Source organism: Protopterus annectens, chromosome 4.part0 (genome assembly GCF_019279795.1).
Source record: "Protopterus annectens isolate FY-2018-M chromosome 4.part0, PAN1.0, whole genome shotgun sequence".
Taxonomy (NCBI): Eukaryota; Metazoa; Chordata; order Ceratodontiformes; family Protopteridae; genus Protopterus; species Protopterus annectens.
In genome coordinates this window covers 310232985-310253548 of record NC_056733.1, presented here as the reverse complement: position 1 = coordinate 310253548, position 20564 = coordinate 310232985, and the positions used below count along the sequence as shown (strand labels likewise).

At 42.4% G+C, this 20564-nt stretch overlaps 1 protein-coding gene across 3 annotated transcripts in view; it reads right to left on the bottom strand.

The window, feature by feature from the left end:
- Positions 1–20564, bottom strand: part of TTC28 (tetratricopeptide repeat domain 28) — a 1879863-nt gene that overhangs the window by 118434 nt on the left and 1740865 nt on the right. The window lies entirely within an intron of this gene.

The window sequence follows — 20564 nt, the reverse complement described above, 5'->3', positions numbered from 1 at the left end:
GCTGCACAGTAAACTACATACATACTTCCAAGATCATCAAATGAGTAAATTCATATCCAACAACAGACACGTGGACTAAAGACCAGAGCAGTTACATTAGTATGTTTACTTTAGAATACTGTAGCCCTTAGGGTCAGATATTTAGCTGAAGTTCATTAGGTTGTCCCACTGAAATTCCGATTACTAAGATTCAGTGACACTTGCTCAAAAGGAACATGGACGTTATCAAAACCCTGGAAATATTATCCCTGGTTACAACAGGAAAAAAACATGAAACTCACAGCTGTACGTGGGGCTTCTGTTGTATAGCAGAGCTAACTAACAAACCTCACTACACAAACAAATATTATGCACCCCTCTCAGAGGCATGCGTCCCAGTGTACAGCTCTGCATTTGTGTTGCTGTGATGAACAAACTATGCACACTGCTTTTAGAAAAGTGATTATTTCCTTAACTCTTTCTTTAGTGCACCTGTTGCCATCTCATCTGCAGAAGTGTGCAGACACTCGAGGAGCTCTCCATTATAACAGGGCACTCTCCCCTTCCGGACTACCGTCCCGGAGGGGGCTGTGGTCCGGACCCCCTCACCCAAGTGGGAAAAGTTACGGCAGGTAGCCATGACACAGATTGTCTCCGCTACTTTATTAGCCAGTGTCTCCACCTACAGTCTTCTTTTTTATGACCATTCTCTGACTTCAGCTCCTTAGTTTATAGGCTCTTCCACTTTCACAAGAACCTGTTCTCAGACTCCTCTTATTATTTAGTAAGTCAAATCTAGATGTTTGAAGGGACACAGATAATGGCTTCCACTACAATTTCTTTTTATATGCTGTTCTTAAAAATATATATGCTTTTGTTACAGGAGTCTTTTTTTCTGAAGTTTTTTGCACCTGCTCTGCCAATCACTCTGATCATTCCCTCATCAGTGAGGGTGAGAGTTGGCCAGAAGGAGGTCATTACATAAACAGTCATCAAGGTAATTTGTGGGTATTGCACTTGTGCATGGGTGGTTCCATGAGAAAAGGGGATATGCAATGAGCTGAATATGCTGGATGTACTTCATTTCTTCAAGGGGTGTGGTCAGCAAGTAGCTCTGCCCCCAAGCTCAAGCATGGGTGAGGTTGGGGCCAGCAAGTAGCTCTGCCCCCAACCTCAAGCATGGGTGATGGTTTTCCTGATCTCCATCGGACAAAACACAACCATTCAATGTACTTGCCAAGAACCCGCAACCTCTCCCGACCCCTAGGAGAAGTGAGTGAGTTATATTCCTTCACTCTTTTTCCTTGCTACCAGGCTTCTTCAGTGTCAGGGCTGCAAATCAAACTCTTGTCACCTTGATCACAGTTAAGGCTCCATCTCACTGTGTCACAGAACACGCACGCGCACACATGCACACAAATACACATTTTTTTTTACAAATACTTACAAATACTGTGATTCTTGTTTTCAAAGTGAAGTGAAAAGTTAGGGTAAGATATATGCTTTTACTGGTTGGAGTCAAATGAGGACTTAATTTTTCAAAATATTTTTTCCTGCAAAAAGCTTGGTCAGATATTACTTTTTGAGTATTTCAGCTCACTCTCTCTCCAAACAGCCTGCAGCTTGCCAATTGATTAGTCTTCTCAGCACAGAACGCATTTGAGATTTCATTATTTCTTTTTCAATTATGGCACTATTACTCATCAGAATACTATTAAATTAATATGCGATAATTGTTGAAATAATCTCTAAGTTAACATCTGCTGTTTACTCTGAGATCCGTAGCTAAATTATGTTTTTTTAAATATTTGCCCCACAGGTTATTGTATGAATTATAATTGTAAACATTTTCTATATTTTTCAGAATATTCTGTTTCTTGTAATAATTACTACCCTCTAAGGCACAACATAAAATGGGATTTTGTGTTTGTTTCATGTACTTTAATGAAGTACTCCACCTTTGTCCCATCTAAACACACACACACACACATATATATATGCATTTATTTATATATATATATATATATATATATATATATATATATATATATATTTATGGGATCACTATTAAATCCTGAATACTTACAATACCGAAGACCGGGATCCCGAGACCAAAAACTCGAAAGACCAGAAGACCAGAAGCGTGAAATTTAAAATCCCGAACACTACACTAAACATACACCACACACATACACATACATACACCTTCACTCAAAACACAAACACACAAACCTACACTACATAAAAGCAGGGGGCAAGCCTCCCTGCACACCTCATGTGGGGGGCTGTGCCCCCCACAACCCCCCTACTTAAATATTTTAACTCTAAGGTCACACTATACAGACAAACACAAGAAAACACCACCACACACCAACATTCCCTGCAAACACACACACACACACACACACACATCACAGTCACAACACACACTTACACACACACTAAAGCCCCTAACCAACACAACCAAACACAGATACTCACCTAACCTCCTCACATCTCGCGATTTTGAAATTTGCACGAGTATCTGGTCTTGGGATTCCGGTCTTCGGTATTGTAACTATTCGGGATTTAGTAGTGATCCAATATATATATACACATACACATACACATACACACACACACACACACACACACACACACACACACACACACACACACACACACACACACACACACACACTAGCCTGACTTGTTTACTATACCAATGAGAAATTAATGTGACTCCTTCCTGGCCTATTATTTTGCTAATTTATTCAGAGAAATCTAACAGGTTTGTCCTGTAAACCTAAGCTGCCTGGGCTCATACAACACCCTGATCTCAAGGCAATTAAACTTTTTCTTTAACAAGTGATTTCAGTGTTCACCTGTTTCTGAGAATAAACAACTATATCTAGAGTTAAATATCTTTCTGTTATTTCTGATCTTTCTTCTAACAAGTCTGCAATACAGTATAAATCAGGGGAGCCTTTTACGTACAGATATGGACAACCAGTTGCAACAGTCTGTCTCTCCTTAATTCTTATTTTATTCTTTTTTATTTTTATGTTTTATTTTACCTTTTTTTTTGACTACATAAGCTCACTGGACAACTTGCTCCTTTTCTGGGGCGACCTGGGAGCACTGCCTGGTTAAGTGACTTGCTCAGAGTCAGGCAGCAGACAACAAATGGGAGGAATCAAAGCCTGTAATATGAGCACATAAAGAATCATATTAACAGCTCAGAACTCTTTCCTCCACTAAGTGCTAAACTACTTCTCATTTCTTCTTTACTCTTCCACAACTGTGTTATTACCTTTTCATAAATTATGCCTGTTTATCACTGAGTTTACCAAGAGGTACAAAGAAAACTGCATAGCAAAATAAAGTCTCAAAAAGGAAATTACACACAAGGAAGTTACAATAACCATCAGTAAGACGTGACAAAGAACAGTGTATATCAAAATAAAAAAATAGAATATCTAAAAGTGACAGTCATCACAGTAAAAGTCATAGTTTTGAGAGAGAAATATGTACATGTTTCATCACAGAGTACTTGTTTTGACTTCTTGAGGTATCTCAAGTACTTCCCTTTTGCAGGAACTGAACAAAACTGTTTGTTCAGTATTTGTGTATTTTTTTATTTAAATCCCTTATTCATATTTCTGCTTTTTTCAGTGTAACAGCTGCAGGTCTTCCTTGTAGTCTAATAAATCCACAGACAGCTTTATGACCCTTAATTCACTTGATAGTTTAACCAAGTATTTCCACTCTGGCAAATTTTAACTGTCACAGTTCTCCGACAGTTTGCTCCTTTTGTACAATTTTGCAGTCTTTTAATGATCCATTTTATGTTCATTTATTTTACATCTGTCTTGGGAAACTCTAATTCTGCTTTTGTCTTGTTTGCTACATGTGGAAGCACACTCACTCAGTGATCACATTTCTGATTTTTCCACATCTATTCTATGCTTCTAATGTGCCACCGCTTTTCTTAAACATTCTGCCACTAGAAATTCTGATATTTTCAAGCCCAGCACTCCTATTTCTAAAAGTATCTTTCTTATATAGTTGTTCATGTGGATCACACAGACCAAAAATCAACTTATATTTCCAAAATGACTATTTCTGAAGGCTAGACCTTCTGTGGACAATTTAAGGGTTTAGCAGCTGAAACACATTGTCCTCTCAAGCAGGTTATAAAAGAAGCTTTCTAAAACATGCATGTTGAGGACTACGACCACTGAGTCATCCTTATAAATATCTGAATTCTAATCAGTAAAATTCCTTATTTAACTGAAAAATTCCTACTTTTATTTCATTGAATATTTCCTTCCTCTATGAGGGGTGCCTGTATATAAACCCTTTGTATTACGATGCCATTTCATTATTTTACAAAGAGAGCTATGCATTTTGAATTAGCGCATTTGTTTCCTCTCTTGACTGGGTACCAAAAAATACTGCTATCTGAGTTATGGTTGTTTGTATAAAATATGTCTTGATTTTTTTCACACAAAATCCAGCTCTTGGTCACCCATCACAACTATTAGGTTAAGAAGGATGCTACTGATACTGCTATCACTGGTGTTAGTACTGACCATTCCAGGCAGCCTTATCTCTTTTTGCTATGTATCCAAGCTTTGCTTCATTTGTCTTTTTCTCCATTACCATTTTCCTGCAAATGACCAGCTTCTCCGACATCATGACAACACCTTGAGTGACTTCTGTGTTAATGTAATGTAACCCAATAACATCAGCTCATCAGGTTTCAACTCACTGATTTTACAAGTCCTCATCAATGCTTCCTAGTCTTATGATGGGATAATAAGAGTAGAACTGCTCTTCTGTATGTTTTGACAACCTTTCTTCGTGTTTTTCTTTTCTCAACTGTTGTATAGCCATGAAGCTATGATCTATGTAAGTAAGTAGGGAAATACCCCACATGGGGAGGATGCAGTGGCAAAAAAAACCCACTGAATTTGTATTTTTACAGTTGTGATCAAATAACTGGTTGTTTCATGAGTTGGGGGTAGTAAACGATCCCTTGTCAACAAATTCATACTAAAGATAAAGGCTGGTATTTTCTGCCTTTCTTTTGGTTCTCTCCATTGCTAATTTAGCTATTTGTCTACTGACAGATGTAGACCTTTTGCCTAATAATCATGTGTCTGTATTGGACAGACAGATAACATACTGGAAGCAGACTTCTTTAGCACTTCACAAAGATCCCATTTCCTAATTAAGCCAAAACCATTCTGTGTGCAATAGTTGTACAGTGCTCTTTCAATGCATGTGCACAGCACTGTAACTCTGCCTTGCCATGAACATGCGAATGACTACTACGCACGCCGAGGAAAGAAACACGTTTAGGTAAGCTACATTTACACCTTTAGAATGGAACTACTCCATCCCAGACCATTCATTAATTTTCAGTTAGATAAGGGTATCCTTGGGAAACAACGCTCAGTAATTCCTTCTCAACACATTCCTTATCTCAACCCAATGTAATGGTGTCTCCTCATACAACTACCCTGATGAGGGATCCCACGTGACTTTAACCCTTTCTTTTTCTGTCTTCCATCATCCTGCTCCTGTTTGATACTTCTTCACAAGTGCATCCCCAGACAATTCATAACTTGCCACAGTGTCATAATAAATGGCACTCTACTCCACACATCCCAAGCAAACTCTAGTTCAGTATCTCCACATTACTGACACTTCTGAGATAGCAGAAACAGTTCAGCCACCTTTCTCGGGGCTGTCTGTATTCTTGCTTGCCCGGAAAGCTACCTTACTTTCTGCCAAGAACTGCATCACCTGAACATGTTTTGTTGAGCACATACAAAATTGCTGACATTCAGATTTGGATGAGACCCTTTCAGATTCCTGGAGACTAGGAACACATTAAAATCAACATTTTCATCCTTTTGGAAACCCAAAACTGTGAGTACTAAAAAGTACAGTTGTGTACCTACCATAAATGTAGATGTTCGAGTGTATTCACTGTTGCAGTCATTACAATTGGGTTATCCTGCTGGCAGGCTACCTGCAATCGGCCCGAATTCCAAAGTCTAGGTCCGGTGTCGGTTGCTGTCACCTCCTCCCTGATGTCAGTGCACCAGGAGTATAAAAGATGCAGCCGATGCCATTTTCTTCAGTTGTTCTTGCCTCAGATGTCAGGTGCCCCTAAAATGGTAGGCTAAATTATGCCAATAAGCATGCAAACACAAAAAAACAACTTTTCATTCATCTACAAGCAAATACACCACATAGGTTGTATAGAATAGAGAAGTACAGATAAGTCCCAGCAATGAAAAAGGGGGATGGTGGAAGGGTAACCTGGACTGCAACAGTGAATACACTTGAACATCTACATTTATGGTAGGTACACAACTGTTCTATGTTCATCGTGTTTCACTGTTGCAGTCATTACAATTGGGTTGAATCCCAAAGCTAAGGTTGGGAGGCTGGAGCTAAATAGGATTAGGAGAGGCTATCAGGCCCTGCAGAACTGCAGTGGCAAAGCCTGCCCTGGATTTAGAGTAGAGAGGTAAATGATAGTGCTTTGTAAACGTATGCCCTGAACTCCAAGTTGCAGCCTCTAAGATGTCTTTGGTTGGTACTCCTCTGAGGAAGGCTGCTGAAGTGGCTGCTGCTCTGGTTGAATGTGGCCTAATGCCCTTAAGGCACTGATTTGCCATGCTGTGAATAGCAGAAACGAATGCAGTGGCCTATCCACTTTGAAATAGTCTGTTTTGGATATAGGCTTTACTTGTGATCCTGCAGCATATGCCACTAGAAGTTGTTCAGTCTTTCTGAAAGCTTTGGTTCTGTCCAAGTAGAAGCGTAGCTGCCTGTGAATGTCCAAAGAATGCAGGAGTTTCTCACCCTTATTCTGTGGGTTTGGGTAAAAGGTAGGAAGATGAATTGTTTGGTTAAGGGCCACAATGGACACTACCTTAGGCATAAATGTAGGGTTTGTCCTTAGAGAAACCCTGTCAGGATGGAAAATGATAAAAGGTTCCACAGCTATGAGTACCTGTAACTCTGAGACTCATCTAGCAGAGGTTATTGCTAGGAGCAGAGCTGTTTTCCAGGATAATAATTTTATACCAGCTGCAGAGGCTGGCTCAAATGGAGGCAGTGTGAGTTTTTCCAAGACATAGTTGAGGTCCCATGCAGGTATTGGTGCTCTCCTTGGAGGTCTTATGTTTTTGGCCCCTCTGAGGTACTGCCTTAGTAATGGATGAGAAAAAGTATGTGGTTCTGTATTTTAATGAGCTGAAATGGCAGAGGCATGAATTTTAATTGATGAAAAGGAAAGGCCTTTATCCAGCATCTCAGTTAAGTATTGCAAAATCTGAGGAATATTTGGAGCAGTCGTGTCAATACCTTATGCCTGGTTCCAAGCACAGAATCTCTTCCATTTTTCTGCATAAGATTTTCTGGTGCTAGGCCTCCTGGCCTCCAAAATAACATCCATCACTGCTTTAGAGAGAGATGTGTCTTGAATGGCTACATTATCCGCCATGCTGCCAGGTTTAAGGTCCTGAGTTGGCTGTGCAGTATCTGACTGTCTTGTTGGGTCAGTAATTGAGGAATTTGAGGTAATGTCCAAGCTGGGCATTGAGACAAGCTCTTTAGGACTGGGTACCAGTGCTGGCGGGGCCAGTCTGGGGCAATCAGTATCATTTTTGGCTTTTCTTGTCTGACCTTGAGGAGTACCTTGGGGAGGAGAGGCAGAGGCAGAAAGGCATATACTGTTAGGTTTTTCCAGCTGAAAGATAGAGCATCCACTTTCCATGCTTGCTTGTGATAAGTCCTTGTGCAGAATCTCTGTAGTTGGTAGTTGTGAGGAGAGGCAAATAGGTCTATGTCCGGGCATCCCCAGTTCCTTGTTATCATGCTGAAGACTTGTGGATCCAATTTCCACTCGTGGGGATCCACTAGGTTTCTGCTTAGTTCGTCTGCCAGAGTATTTGTCCTTCCTGGCAGGAATTATGCTTGCAGATGTACTTGGTAAGTCAGTACTGTGTCCCACAAGTTCATGGCTAGTCTGCAGAGGGGGTAGGAATGCGTGCCCCCCTGCTTGTTTATGTACCACATGACTGTAGTATTGTCCATCTTTATCAGCAGTTGTCCTGGATGAAGTAGATCCTTGAAGGCTGTCAGGGCATTCTGAACAACTAGCATCTCTTTTTGATTGATATGTAGATGCATTTGACTTGCGGACCATGTGCCCTGAATACATCTTCCTGCCATATGGGCCCCCCAGGCATAATCTGATGCATCTGTTGTCAATGTCCGCCTGGCTGTGGGTAAGGTGAATGGCTGTCCCATGTTGAGGTGACAGGCTTTTGCCCACCATTGAAACTCCTGTTGCAGGCAGGGAATGAGGGTAATTATTGTTTCCAGGCTGTGGCAATGTTGAGTCCAAACACTTTTTAGATACCATTGAAGTTTCCTCATATGCAGTCTTGCATATGGAATTAGCAGTATGCAGGATGCCATGAAGCCCAAAGCCTACAGATTTTTTCTTGCAGATAACTGGGTCTTTGTTGCCAACATTCTGAAATAAGTAGTCAGTTGTCTGTGTTTGTCTGGCGTGAGATAAGCCATCTGGGCAGTTGTATTTAAGCTTGCACCCAGGAATATTATCTCTTGAGAGGGTACGAGTTTTGATTTCTTTTCGTTTACTGTGTACCCTAGACCTGTTAGCAATATTTTTACACACGCCAGATGCTGTAGTAGAATGTCCTTGTTCTCTGCTTGAATAAAGCAGTCGTCCAAGTAAGGATATATTTGTATTCCTCTTTGTCTGCAAAATGCAATTACTGGTGCCAAGCATTTTGTGAAGACCCTGGGCACAGTAGATAAGCCAAAGGGCAGTGCAGAGAATTGGTAGTGCATTGAGCCAGCTATAAATCTGAGGTATCTTCTGCATGATTGTCTGATTGGGACATGCAGGCACACCTCTTTTAGGTCTAAAGTCACAAGCCAAGCCTTCTTGCCCAGCATGGGCAGAAGCTGCTGCAGAGTCAACATTCTGAATTTTGGAATATCCAAGAATGTGTTTAGGATAGACAGGTCCAGTATTGGTCTCCAGGCTTTCTCCTTTCCTGGGTACCAAGAATAGCCTTGAGTAAAATCCTTGTCCCTACTCTTGCAGTGGTACTTGCTGAATGGCTCTCATGTCCATGAGGGATGAAACTTGTTTTTGTGCCTCTGCCCATTGATTGTGTGGCAGGTCTGGCATACTGTTTGGCCTTGGCAGGGTGTGAAAGTGGAATGTGTAGCCTTGAGATACGATATTTAAGACCTATTTGCCTGGGTGATCATATGCCAATTTTGTGAAAAAAAGTGCTAGTTTTCCCCCCAAAGGAGCTACCAGAAGATAAATGCTTGGTGCTGGCAGAGGGAAGTCATTGAGGCTGTTTCCTGTATGGCTGTGATTTTTCCTCTCCGCTTTTGGAGGTAGAAGCACCCCATTGTTTAGACCTGTATGAGCCCTGGGCTTGATCTGCCTCTGGGGCGTCTGTATCTGCCTCTTTGTGGCCTGTCTGACACTGGAAAGGACCAATTCTTTGTAGGCCAGTTCCTGCTAAATCTGGGAGGCTGTACCTGTAAGAAATCCTTCACTGTTTGCATAGATTTAGCTTTGTCCTCCATTTTCTTTAACACTTCTTCTGCTTTAACATCAAACAAGGTATCATGTTGTAATGTAGCATCTAATAGTTTTGCTTTAACATAATCGGGCAGATTCTGTTCTTTTAACCAAGCATGCCTCCTAATGACAGAACCTGTAACTGTGGCCCTGCAGGTGGCCTCTAGAGAATCAAAACCACATTGCAAAGTATGCTTTCCCACTTGTTCAGCTGCATGCAATAAATTCCGCAGTTCTTTGTTTTCTGCACATTCTGAATTTGTCAACCTTTTCTGTTTAAGCAGTAACATAAGATATTGCTGATATTTAAGCATATGAAACTGACAATTTAAAGCTCTTATAGCCAAGGTAGCAGAAGTATAAATCTTTTTCCCTCATCTGTCCAGGGCCCGTGAATCCCTATCAGAGGGGATAGGATTTTTTGCAGTGGAAGCCTTGACCCCCTTGGGACCCTGAGAAATAGTTTCTGGGTCAGCAGCAGGGTTTTTGTAAAGAAATTTATGTGAATCAGGAACCCTGTAGTATCTGTCTGGCTTAACAGGAGCTGGTAGTAGAGAGGCAGGAGACAGACAGTACAGTTTTGTACCTACCATAAATGTAGATGTTCGAGTGTTCACACTGCTGCAGTCATCGCACTTGGGTTATCCTGCCATCAGGTGGTCCTGCAGTCGGCCAGAGTTCCAAAGTCTTGGTCCGGCGTCGGTTGCTGCTGCTTCTTCCCTGATGTCAATGCGCCAGGGTTATATAATATGCATCCAATGCCATTTTCTTCAGTTTTTCTTGCCCCAGATGTCAGGTGCCCCCAAGTGGGTAGGCAATACATATTGCTAATCAAAAATATACATATAAAATAAAAACAATACCTTCAGTTACCAGCAAATACACCCCAAAGGTTGTATAGGATAGAAGGGTATAGATAAGTCCAGCTAGTTCAGAGGGGATGGAGGGAGGGTAACCTGGACTGCAGCAGTGTGAACACGCGAACATCTACATTTATGGTAGGTACAAAACTGTACTATGTTCATCGTGTTACACTGCTGCAGTCATCACACTTGGGTTGAATCCCAAAGCTAAGTTTGGGTGGCTGGTCTATAAAGAGTTAGGATTGGCTAAGAGGCCCTGCAGAACTGCAGTGGCAAATCCTGCTCTGGATTTAGAGTAAAGAGGCAGGTGGTAATGCTTGGTGAAGGTGTGCACTGAACTCCAAGTTGCAGCCTCCAAAATGTCCTTGATAGGTACTCCTCTGAGAAAGGCTGCTGAACTGGCGCCCTGGTGGAATGAGGCCTAATGTTATTAGGGGCTGATTTTCCATGCTGTGTGTAGCAGTACCGAATACAGTGTCCTATACATTTGGATATAGTCTGTTTTGAGATAGCCTTGCCTTGTGATCCTGCAGCATATGCTACAAACAGTTGGTCAGTTTTCATGAAAGCTTTTGTTTTGTCCAAGTAGAAGCGTAGCTGCCTGTGTATGTCCAAATAATGCAGAAGTTTCTCCCCTTTATTTTGGGGGTTTGGATAAAAAGTAGGCAAATGGATGGTTTGGTTAAGAGCCACACTAGATACCACCTTTGGCATGAAGGTAGGGTTTGTCCTTAAAGATACCCTGTCCTGATGAAAAATTATAAAAGGTTCCACTGCCATTAATGCCTGTAGCTCTGAGACTCTTCGTGCTGAAGTTACTGCCAGGAGCAGAGCTGTTTTCCATGATAAAAATTTTAGATTGGCTGTGTTGGCTGGCTCAAAAGGTGGTAGGGTCAGTTTTTCCAAAACAAAATTGAGGTCCCAAGTTGGTGTTGGTGCTCTTATGTTTTTAGCCCCCCTGAGGTACTGCTTTAGCAAGGGATGAGAAAATAAAGGAGGATCCGTGTTGTAATGTGCAGAAATGGCAGAGGCGTGGATCTTAATTGATGAAAAGGATAGGCCTCTGTCCAGCATCTCAGTTAAGTATTGTAAAATCTGAGGAATGTTTGGAACAAGAGGGTCAAGGCTGTGAGCCTGGTTCCAGGCGCAGAATCTCTTCCATTTTTCTGAGTAAGCTTTCCTGGTGCTAGGCCTCCTGGCCTCCAAAATGACATCCATAACAGCTTTAGAAAGAGGTGTTGCCTGTTTGACTAAAGTATCTGCCATGCAGCCAGGTTTAGGGTTTTGAGCTGACCGTGCAGGATCTGATTGTTTTGTTGAGTCAGAAGGTGTGGAATTTGGGGCAAAATCCATGGTGGGCCCTGAGCCAAGTTCCTTAAGATAGGGTACCAGTATTGGCGTGGCCAGTCTGGAGCAATCAGGATCATCTGTGGTTTTTCTTGTCTGGCTTTTAGGAGTACCTTTGAAAGGAGAGGCAGTGGTGGGAAGGCATAGACTTTTAGGTTTTTCCCGGCTGAACAGAAGAGCATCCACTTTCCATGCTTGTTTGTGATAAGTCCTTGTGCAGAATTTTTGTAGTTGGCAATTCAGAGGGGTGGCAAAAAGATCTATGTCTGGGCATCCCCATTTTTGTGTTATCATGCTGAAGATTTGTGGATTCAATTTCCATTCATGAGGGACCATGATATTTCTGCTTAGGTCGTCTGCCAGAGTATTTTTCTTTCTTGACAGGAATTGTGCTTGCAGATGAACTTGGTACGTTAGAGCTGTGTTCCACAAGGTCATGGCTTGCCTGCATAGGGGATAAGAATGAGTGCCCCCTTGTTTGTTTATGTACCACATTACTGTGGTGTTGTCTGTCTTTAGTAATAGTTGTCCTGGATGTAGATGGTCCTTGAAAACTGTTAGGGAATTTTGCACAGCCAACATCTCTTTTTGATTGATGTGAAGATGCATCTGGTCTGTGGTCTGTTTGCCCTGACTGCATTTTCCTGACATGTGTGCTCCCCAGGCGTAATCCAAAGCATCTGTTGTTAGAGTTTGCCTGGCTGTGGGTTGGGTAAAAGGCTGACCCTTGTTTAGGTGAAATGCCTATGCCCACCATCGAAACTCCTGTTGTAGGCAGGGAATCATTGGAATTACTGATTCTAGACTGTGAGAATGTTGAGGCCAAACACTTTTTAGGTACCATTGTAATTTCCTCATATGCAGTCTGGCATATGGTATTAGTAGTATGCAGGATGCCATGAATCCCAGGGCCTGCAGACTTTTTCTTGCAGGGAGATGGGACGTTTTTGCCAGTAGTTGAAAATATTGAGTTAGTTGCACTTGTTTGTCTGGCGTGAGGTAAGCCATCTGGGCCATTGTATTTAAGCTGGCACCCAGGAATGTAATCTGTTGTGAGGGCACTAGTTTTGACTTCTTTTTGTTTACTGTGTACCCTAGAGAAATTAGCAACTTTTTCACAAATGCCAGATGCTGTAGAAGAATGTCCTTTGTCTCTGCTTGAATGAGGCAGCTGTCCATGTATGGATATATTTGAATTTCTTTTTGTCTGCAAAATGCAATTACTGGTGCCAGGCACTTTGTGAAGACCCTGGGCGCAGTAGATAAGCCAAAGGGCAGTGCAAAGAATTGGTAGTGCATTGTACCAGCTTTGAATCTGAGGTATCTTCTGCAATTTTGTCTGATAGGGACATGCAGGTATGCCTCTTTGAGGTCCAGAGTAACAAGCCAAGCCTTCTTGTCCAGCATGGGTAGAAGCTGCTGTAATGTCAACATTTTGAATTTCGGAATCTCCAGGTAAGTATTCAGAATTGAAAGGTCCAGTATAGGCCTCCAGGCTTTGTCCTTTCTGGGGACCAGGAAGAGTCTTGAGTAAAATCCTTGTCCTTGTTCCTGTTGTGGTACTTTTTGTATAGCTCTCATGTCCATGAGGGCTGAAATTTGTTTTTGTGCCTCTGCCCATTGATTTTGTGGCAGGTCTGGCATTCCTTTTATCTTTGGTAAAGTATGGAAGTGGAATCTGTAACCCTGAGACACAATATTCAGGACCCGTTTGTCTTGGGTGATTGTTTGCCAGTTTTGAGAAAAAAGTGCTAGTTTTCCCCCTAAGGGGGCTTCCAAAAGGGATGTGTTTGGCGTACGCAAAGGAAAGTCATTGTGACTGTTTCCTGTATGGTTGAGACTTGTCCTCACCTCCTTTTGGGGTTGAGGTGCCCCACTGTCATTGTCTGTTTGAGCCTTGGGGTTGAGATCAGCCTCTTGGGCATCTGTATCTGCCTCTCTGTGGCCTGTCTGATACTGGAAAGGACCAATTTTTTGTTGGCCAGTTTCTGCTAAACCGAGGTGGCAGTACCTGTAAGAAATCCTTGACTGTTTGCATAGATTTAGCTTTATCCTCCATTTTCTTTAACACCTCTTCTGCCTTAACACCAAACAAGGTATCATGTTGTAAAGGAGCATCCAATAACTTTGCCTTAACATGAGTAAACTCTGTTCTTTTAACCAAGCATGTCTTCGAATAACAGAACCTGTAACTGCGGCTCTACAAGAGGCCTCTAAAGAATCAAAACCACATTGCAGAGTATGTTTTCCCACCTGTTCAACTGCATGCAATAAATCCTACATTTCTTTACAATCAGGAGCATCTGAGCTAGCAAGCATTTTCTGTTTTAATTGAGCCATTAAATATTGTTGGTACTTAAGCATGTGAAACTGGCAATTTAAAGCTCTTACTGCTAAAGTTGCAGACATGTATACTTTCTTCCCCCATCTATCCAAGGCTTTGGAATCTCTGTCAGAGGGTACTGGATTTTTTGCAATGGAAGCCTTAACCCCTTTTGGACCCTGGGAAATAATTTCTGGATCAGCAGAAGGGTTTTTGTAAAGAAACTTGTGAGAGTCAGGGACTCCATAATACCTATCTGGCTTGGCTGGAGCAGGGGGCAAAGAGTCAGGAGATAAGCTGGATTCAGAGAACACATCATCCACAATGTCTAGCACAGGCGGAATAGCCAGGGGCCTGTGCTGAGGCAATAAAAGGAAATCCCTGAGCCTTTTCTTGGATTCTGAGTAATCCTGACTTTCCCAATGGAAATGTTCCCTCATGGTATGTAAAGTTTCCCCAAAAGAATAATCCTCAGGAGGAGAGGCTGAAGGGATAGATTCCTCAGCATCAGAGTCCTCATAGGGGGGTAAAGAGTATCCCTGGTCTGAAGAGGAATCATAGGAAATGGAAACCTGATCAGAGGAGTCATAGTCTGTATCCTGCCTAGGCCTTTTCTCAGGAGGGGCATGGGAACCACTGATTAGAGCAATGAGGTCTTCGGCCATTTTAAGCATCTGTTTCTTAGGCATGGAGAACTGTCAAGGAGAATGCTGTACTTGATTCTTTGTCTTTAATGGTACCTTTGTCTTGGCTGGTGTTTTAATGGTAAGTTGTGATGGTCTGAAAACACCCTCAGAAGCCGGTGCCTGCTCAGCGGCTGCGGACCCATCTGAGGGATTCGTTTCCGTAGGCCCAATACCTTGAGTTTCTAGAGGCCTAGTTGTCTCCATGTGGGAGTTGGAAGCGGCCTGTGGCTCTGAGGTAGCAGATGTCAGGGGCTGCGAAAGCGACTCACTGAGAACTGGCGAACTGGGGACTGGCCTAGAAGAGGTTTCATCGTCAGTTTTGGACCTCGGATGCCTGTCTTTATCCTTGTCTTTGCGTTTTTTTTCGGTATTGAGGTAGTCGGCTGATCCGACGGCATGGTATAATCGAACCTTCGGCCAAAGTAGTGTAAAGCAAAATCAAAACGTCTTTTTATAGTGCGTTTGTTGAATCTAGCACAAAACCGACAACTAGTGATGTCGTGATCAGGGCCTAGGCATGGAATACAGTAAGAGTGAAAGTCCTTTTGAGGTATTTGCTTCCCACAAGAAACACAATTATTAACTTTTTCTGACATTGGTCTGAGGCAAGAAAAAGGTTTCCCCAATGGGGTACTTAGCTTTATTGAAGACTTCGGATCTGAAATTCGACTTAGAAAATCTCAGGAGTCGGCTGACCGGCACTTGCGAACTGCTTCTGCTTCGGGCACTGCGCGGCAATAGAGACTGAAGAAAATGGCGTGGGATGCATATTATATACCCCTGGCGCACTGACATCAGGGAAGAAGCGACAGCAACCGACGCCGGACCAAGACTTTGGAACTCTGGCCGACTGCGGGACTGCCTGACGGCAGGATAACCTAAGTGTGATGACTGCAGCAGTGTAACACGATGAACATCGGACTCTGAAAATACATCATCTACAATGTCTAAAACAGGAGGAATAGCAAGGGGCCTGTGCTGAGATAATAAAAAGGAAGTCTCTGAGCCTTTTCTTGGATTCTGTGTAATCTTGGCTCTCCCAGTGGAAATGCTCCTTCACAGTATGCAGGGTCTCCCCAAAAGAATAATCCTCAGGAGGAGAGGCTGAAGGGATAGATTCTTCAGCATCAGAATCCTCATAGGGAGGAAGGGAATATTCCTGTTCAGAAGAAGAATCAGAGGAAATGGAAACCTGATCTGAAGATTCATATTCTATCTCTTGCCTAGGCCTCTTATAAGGAGGGGGATGGGAACCCCTGATCAAAGTAATTAGGTCTTCGGCCATTTTAAGCATCTGTTTTTTAGGCATGGAGGCCTGTCCAGGAGAATGCTGTACTTGTTTCTTTGTCTTTAAAACTGTTTTAGTCTTTGCCTTTGAAGCTGAAGTTGGTTTAACATATAACTGTGTAGGCCTGAAAACACCCTCAGAAGCCGATGCCTGCTCAGCGGCTCCAGACCCATCTGAGGGAATAGTTTCCATGTGTCCAATACCTTGAGTTTCCAGTGGCCTAGTCGGCTCCACGTGGGAGTCGGATGTGGCCTGTGGCTCTGAGGTAGTGGGCGTCAGGGGTTGCGAAAGTGCCTCACTGAGAACCGGCAACAGGCCTAACAGAAGCCTCATCGTCGGTTTTGGACCTCGGATGCCTGTCCTTTTCTTTTTCTTCACACTTTTTATAAACTCCGGTAGTCGGCTGTTCAGACGGCATTATATAATTGAATCTTCTGCCAAAGTAATGAAATGCAAAATCGTACCTACGCTTAATAGTGCGTTGGTTAAATCTAGCACAAAACCGACAACTAGCAACGTCGTGGTCAGGGCCTAGGCAAGGAATACCGTAAGAATGAAAATCCTTATGAGGTATTTGCTTCCCACAAGAAATACAATTATTAACTTTTTCTGACATCAGTCTGGAGCAAGAAAAAAGTTTCCCCAACGGAGTACTTAGCTTTAATGAAGACTTCGGATCTGAAATTCGAATTGAAAATCTCAGGAGTCGGCCGACCGGCACTTGCGAACTGCTTTTGCTTCGGGCACTGCGCGGCAAGAAAGACTGGAGAAAATGGTGTCGGCTTCATCTTTTAAACCCCTGGCACACTGACGTCAGGGAGGAGGAGACAGCAACCGACACTGGACCTAGACTTTGGAACTCGGGCCAACTACGGGTAGCCTGCCAGCAGGATAACCCAATTGTAATGACTGCAACAGTGAAACACAATGAACATCTGATTATAAATTGTGTGTAAGCCCCCACACCTTACTACTAAAGTCCGATCTTGCTACACCTCAGAGAAAGAGAATCCTCCAAGGTACCACAAACTCAGGCTTAGTGTGTGTGTGTGTGTGTGTGTGTGTGTGTGTGTGTGTGTGTGTGTGTGTGTGTGTGTGTTGTGTGTTCATTCCTCTACATTTACACTTCAGTTTCAGTACAGTAAGGATTTCAGTTAGGTCCTGAAATTTCAATAGGACCTCCCTTGAATAATCTCAATGTCACCCTTGCCTCACAGGGACTGGAATTCTGAAAAGATCTCCCCGTGATGTCAACTGGTATATCAAAGGAAGACACAAGAGAAATATGCCAACCAGCTCCACAGTATATCCATCTCCTGACGATATCCAGTATCCACCTCTGTATTCCTTGTGATGGTGTTTAAGTCTGGGTAAACAAACTCCCTGCTAGTGCAGACATAGACTGTTTTGTAGACCCTTTCAGGGTGAATTTCAGGAAGTCCAGGGGGAGACAAAGTGATCAAGTGATTTGGAATCTGAAAACTTTCTTCCTCTGTATAAATTGAGAAGATATGAAGAAAAGGAAAATGGAAGATTCAAAGATATCCTAACTACAGATGGAACAGTGAGTTAGTTTTGAAAATAAAACTGAACTTGGGGAATGGCTTTTCAAGCAGAACAGCATCCTTAAATGATGCATACAGAACAGCCTGACATGAGTGCTCTTGAAAAGGAGGACAGCTAGAACCAGGAGACTCTTCATAAGCAGTTGCCATGTTGACAACCTTAAGCAAAACATCTGTGGTACTAAAGCTGTGATGAGCAATGAAGAAGTCCACAAAAGTTCTATTTTTAAGTGCATTTACTTTCCACATCCTTTTACTCACTAGAGTCAGAAAAAGGAAGACAACTTTGCAAGGCCTCAGCTACAGATGAAAGCTGAAGTCTGGATATACGTGACAGAAAATAATGATTCCTCTAATTTGCAATGGTGGAGGAAAGGCCTTTTACCAAACTTATCCATAACCTTCCACTCCTTGTCTACTGAAAAACTATTCAAGTTTTGGGGTTTCTGAGGCCTGTATTAGGCAAAGGAAATAATGCCTCCTCAGAAGAGAAAGCCTTTCAGAAAGCAGCCTGTACAAATAACATTGCCTTCTTGAATGCTGAATGATACAAATCTAAATATAACTATAAAAAGCAATTGTGTCAAAACTAATAAAAGGAATCAGTGATTTGATAATAAAGAATTTGTTTTCCATGTTCCTTATGCAGACAATCAGGCATTCTTGAGGGGAAGAATGGGGAAGTAAAGACTACACAAGTGCATATTTCTTGAGCCTGTGGGTTTCTCTAGTGGAAAAGTCATAAGGAGTTGAAACAGCAGGGGGTTCAGTATCATTGTTTCAAGCAGAGGTACTGCTGTCCTCTATGATATGACCACAAATGGAGAATGACGAAGCAAGTGAAAAAGGTCTCCACAGGCTACACCTGATCCTTACAAGTGTCTTATAGCAAGCATCGTCTGCAGAAATTCTACAAAACATGTGGAATGTGGTGAGCACAGAGGTGGCACAATGACATGAAACTTCTGAATTGTATCTAATACTGCCAAAAACTGAAAATATTTTATAATGCTTCCTTAAAACTGCTCACACAGATTCCCATGCTGGGCTGAACAGGATAAAGGACCAGCAACAGAATGTGAAGATGTACTCTAGAACAGAGCGGACCAAATGGAATGAATGACTTGACCTTTGCTAGTGGGTAACTCAACACTTGGTGAGTGAGAAGCAAAGCAAATGACAGGCAGAGACATGCCACAGATACTCATGCTCTGGCCTCCTGCACACCTTTGGAGTGTTACAAAGTAACAAGAGTTGGAGGAGGCAGCTTACTAATCTCCTCATGGACATATGGAATGATAACTTGTGCTGGGGGACACATTGCTGCTTGTGAGTAATCAGCAGACTAGGTACAACTATAATGCACTTTGAAACAGAGACTGAGACAGGCCTCATCTTAGGCCTGGACTGCAAAATTTTTAAATGTTACCTCTTATGATCTTGCTTAGGGTCAAGAGATGGACCCCTATTGCTGGTCCATGTGGTGGGTCCCTCTATACTTCTGTAAAGTAAAGGGCTTCAGGCTTTTCCCTTTAAATGTACTGAGTCATGGTGCAGAAGTCCTCTTATCTGTAACATCAATCACACAATGTGGCAACAGATAAAAGAATACAGCTCTTATTGGTAGTCTTGAGTCATGAAGGCTCATTTTTGTGTGTGTTGTATCTTGGAATTTTTTGCAAGGCATATTAGCAGACAAGAACTGTAAGAACAGCATGAAAGAAGTAGAGACCTGTGGAGTGAAACCCTCCATGCCATGCTCAGAAATGCTGTCATATGTCAAAGTTGGTGTGCATCCCTGTACCATATACGTGGCAGTTAAAACTGCCCCATGAGAGGCCAAAAAATATATTCACCCAATAGTTCCACAAAATATATTTTGCCATTCAAAATATGAGTTTCATACCGCACCTTATCATTCTCATGATTTTTTTCTCTCTCTCACTGTCTGTCAAAAATGATGCTGACCCAGACACGGAGACACAAGGAGGACATGCAAACTCTACCTAGACATTGGCCTGAGTTCAGGATGGAACCTTGTATCTTGCAAAAATTGGCTCTAGATTATTGTGTCATATTGACTAATGTTGCCAAACAAATGGGCTTGACTATTTGCCAATTATAAGTGAGTTGAGGACCCAACCTTCTCTGACCAAGACTAGGGACCCATGCTAATATCTTCCCATTTAAGCAACACTTTAGATGTGCATTTAATTTGAATGACCATTGAGCCTCATATTAATCACACAACTTCATAAGAAATGCATTTCTGATAATTCATTTGTTCCACACTTCACTTGAGCAGAGCACAGCTGGTCTTACCATAATGGCAATCCCCTACACATGCTCCTCACTGACATTCATAAGACCTCCAATTCTCTCCTCGTTGGGCTGATAAAATAAACGAACATTTAAGGAACATTGCAAGCTTTCCTGGGATATATTTAACAATAAAATATTATCCACCACCCTGCAATAATGTATTTAACAATACACTACTTCAGGGTAGTGGGTAATTCATATTTTACGCAAGGTCAGAGCACTATTAGTGCAGCACAAGTGACCAAGTCAAAGCCCCCTCCCTACCATGGAAAATATGAAACACTCATGACCATTCCAAGGTGTGCTGCAGTTAAAACAATAGAACAAACTACCCATTCATGTCAAGCATAGCTCCTTACTGGCCCTCTTTAAGAAAAATCTTGGACTGGATGGGAAATAGAAAATTCACCCCGGGGATCACTTCTGTGGCACTGCTTGACAGGGGCACAGGAAATAATTTTCTTGGGTGGTGAAAGCCAGGGAACCTTTTTGGCTAGGCTTATACAGGCCCCAGGGCCGATAGCCTAGTACCTACCTATGAACCTATTATT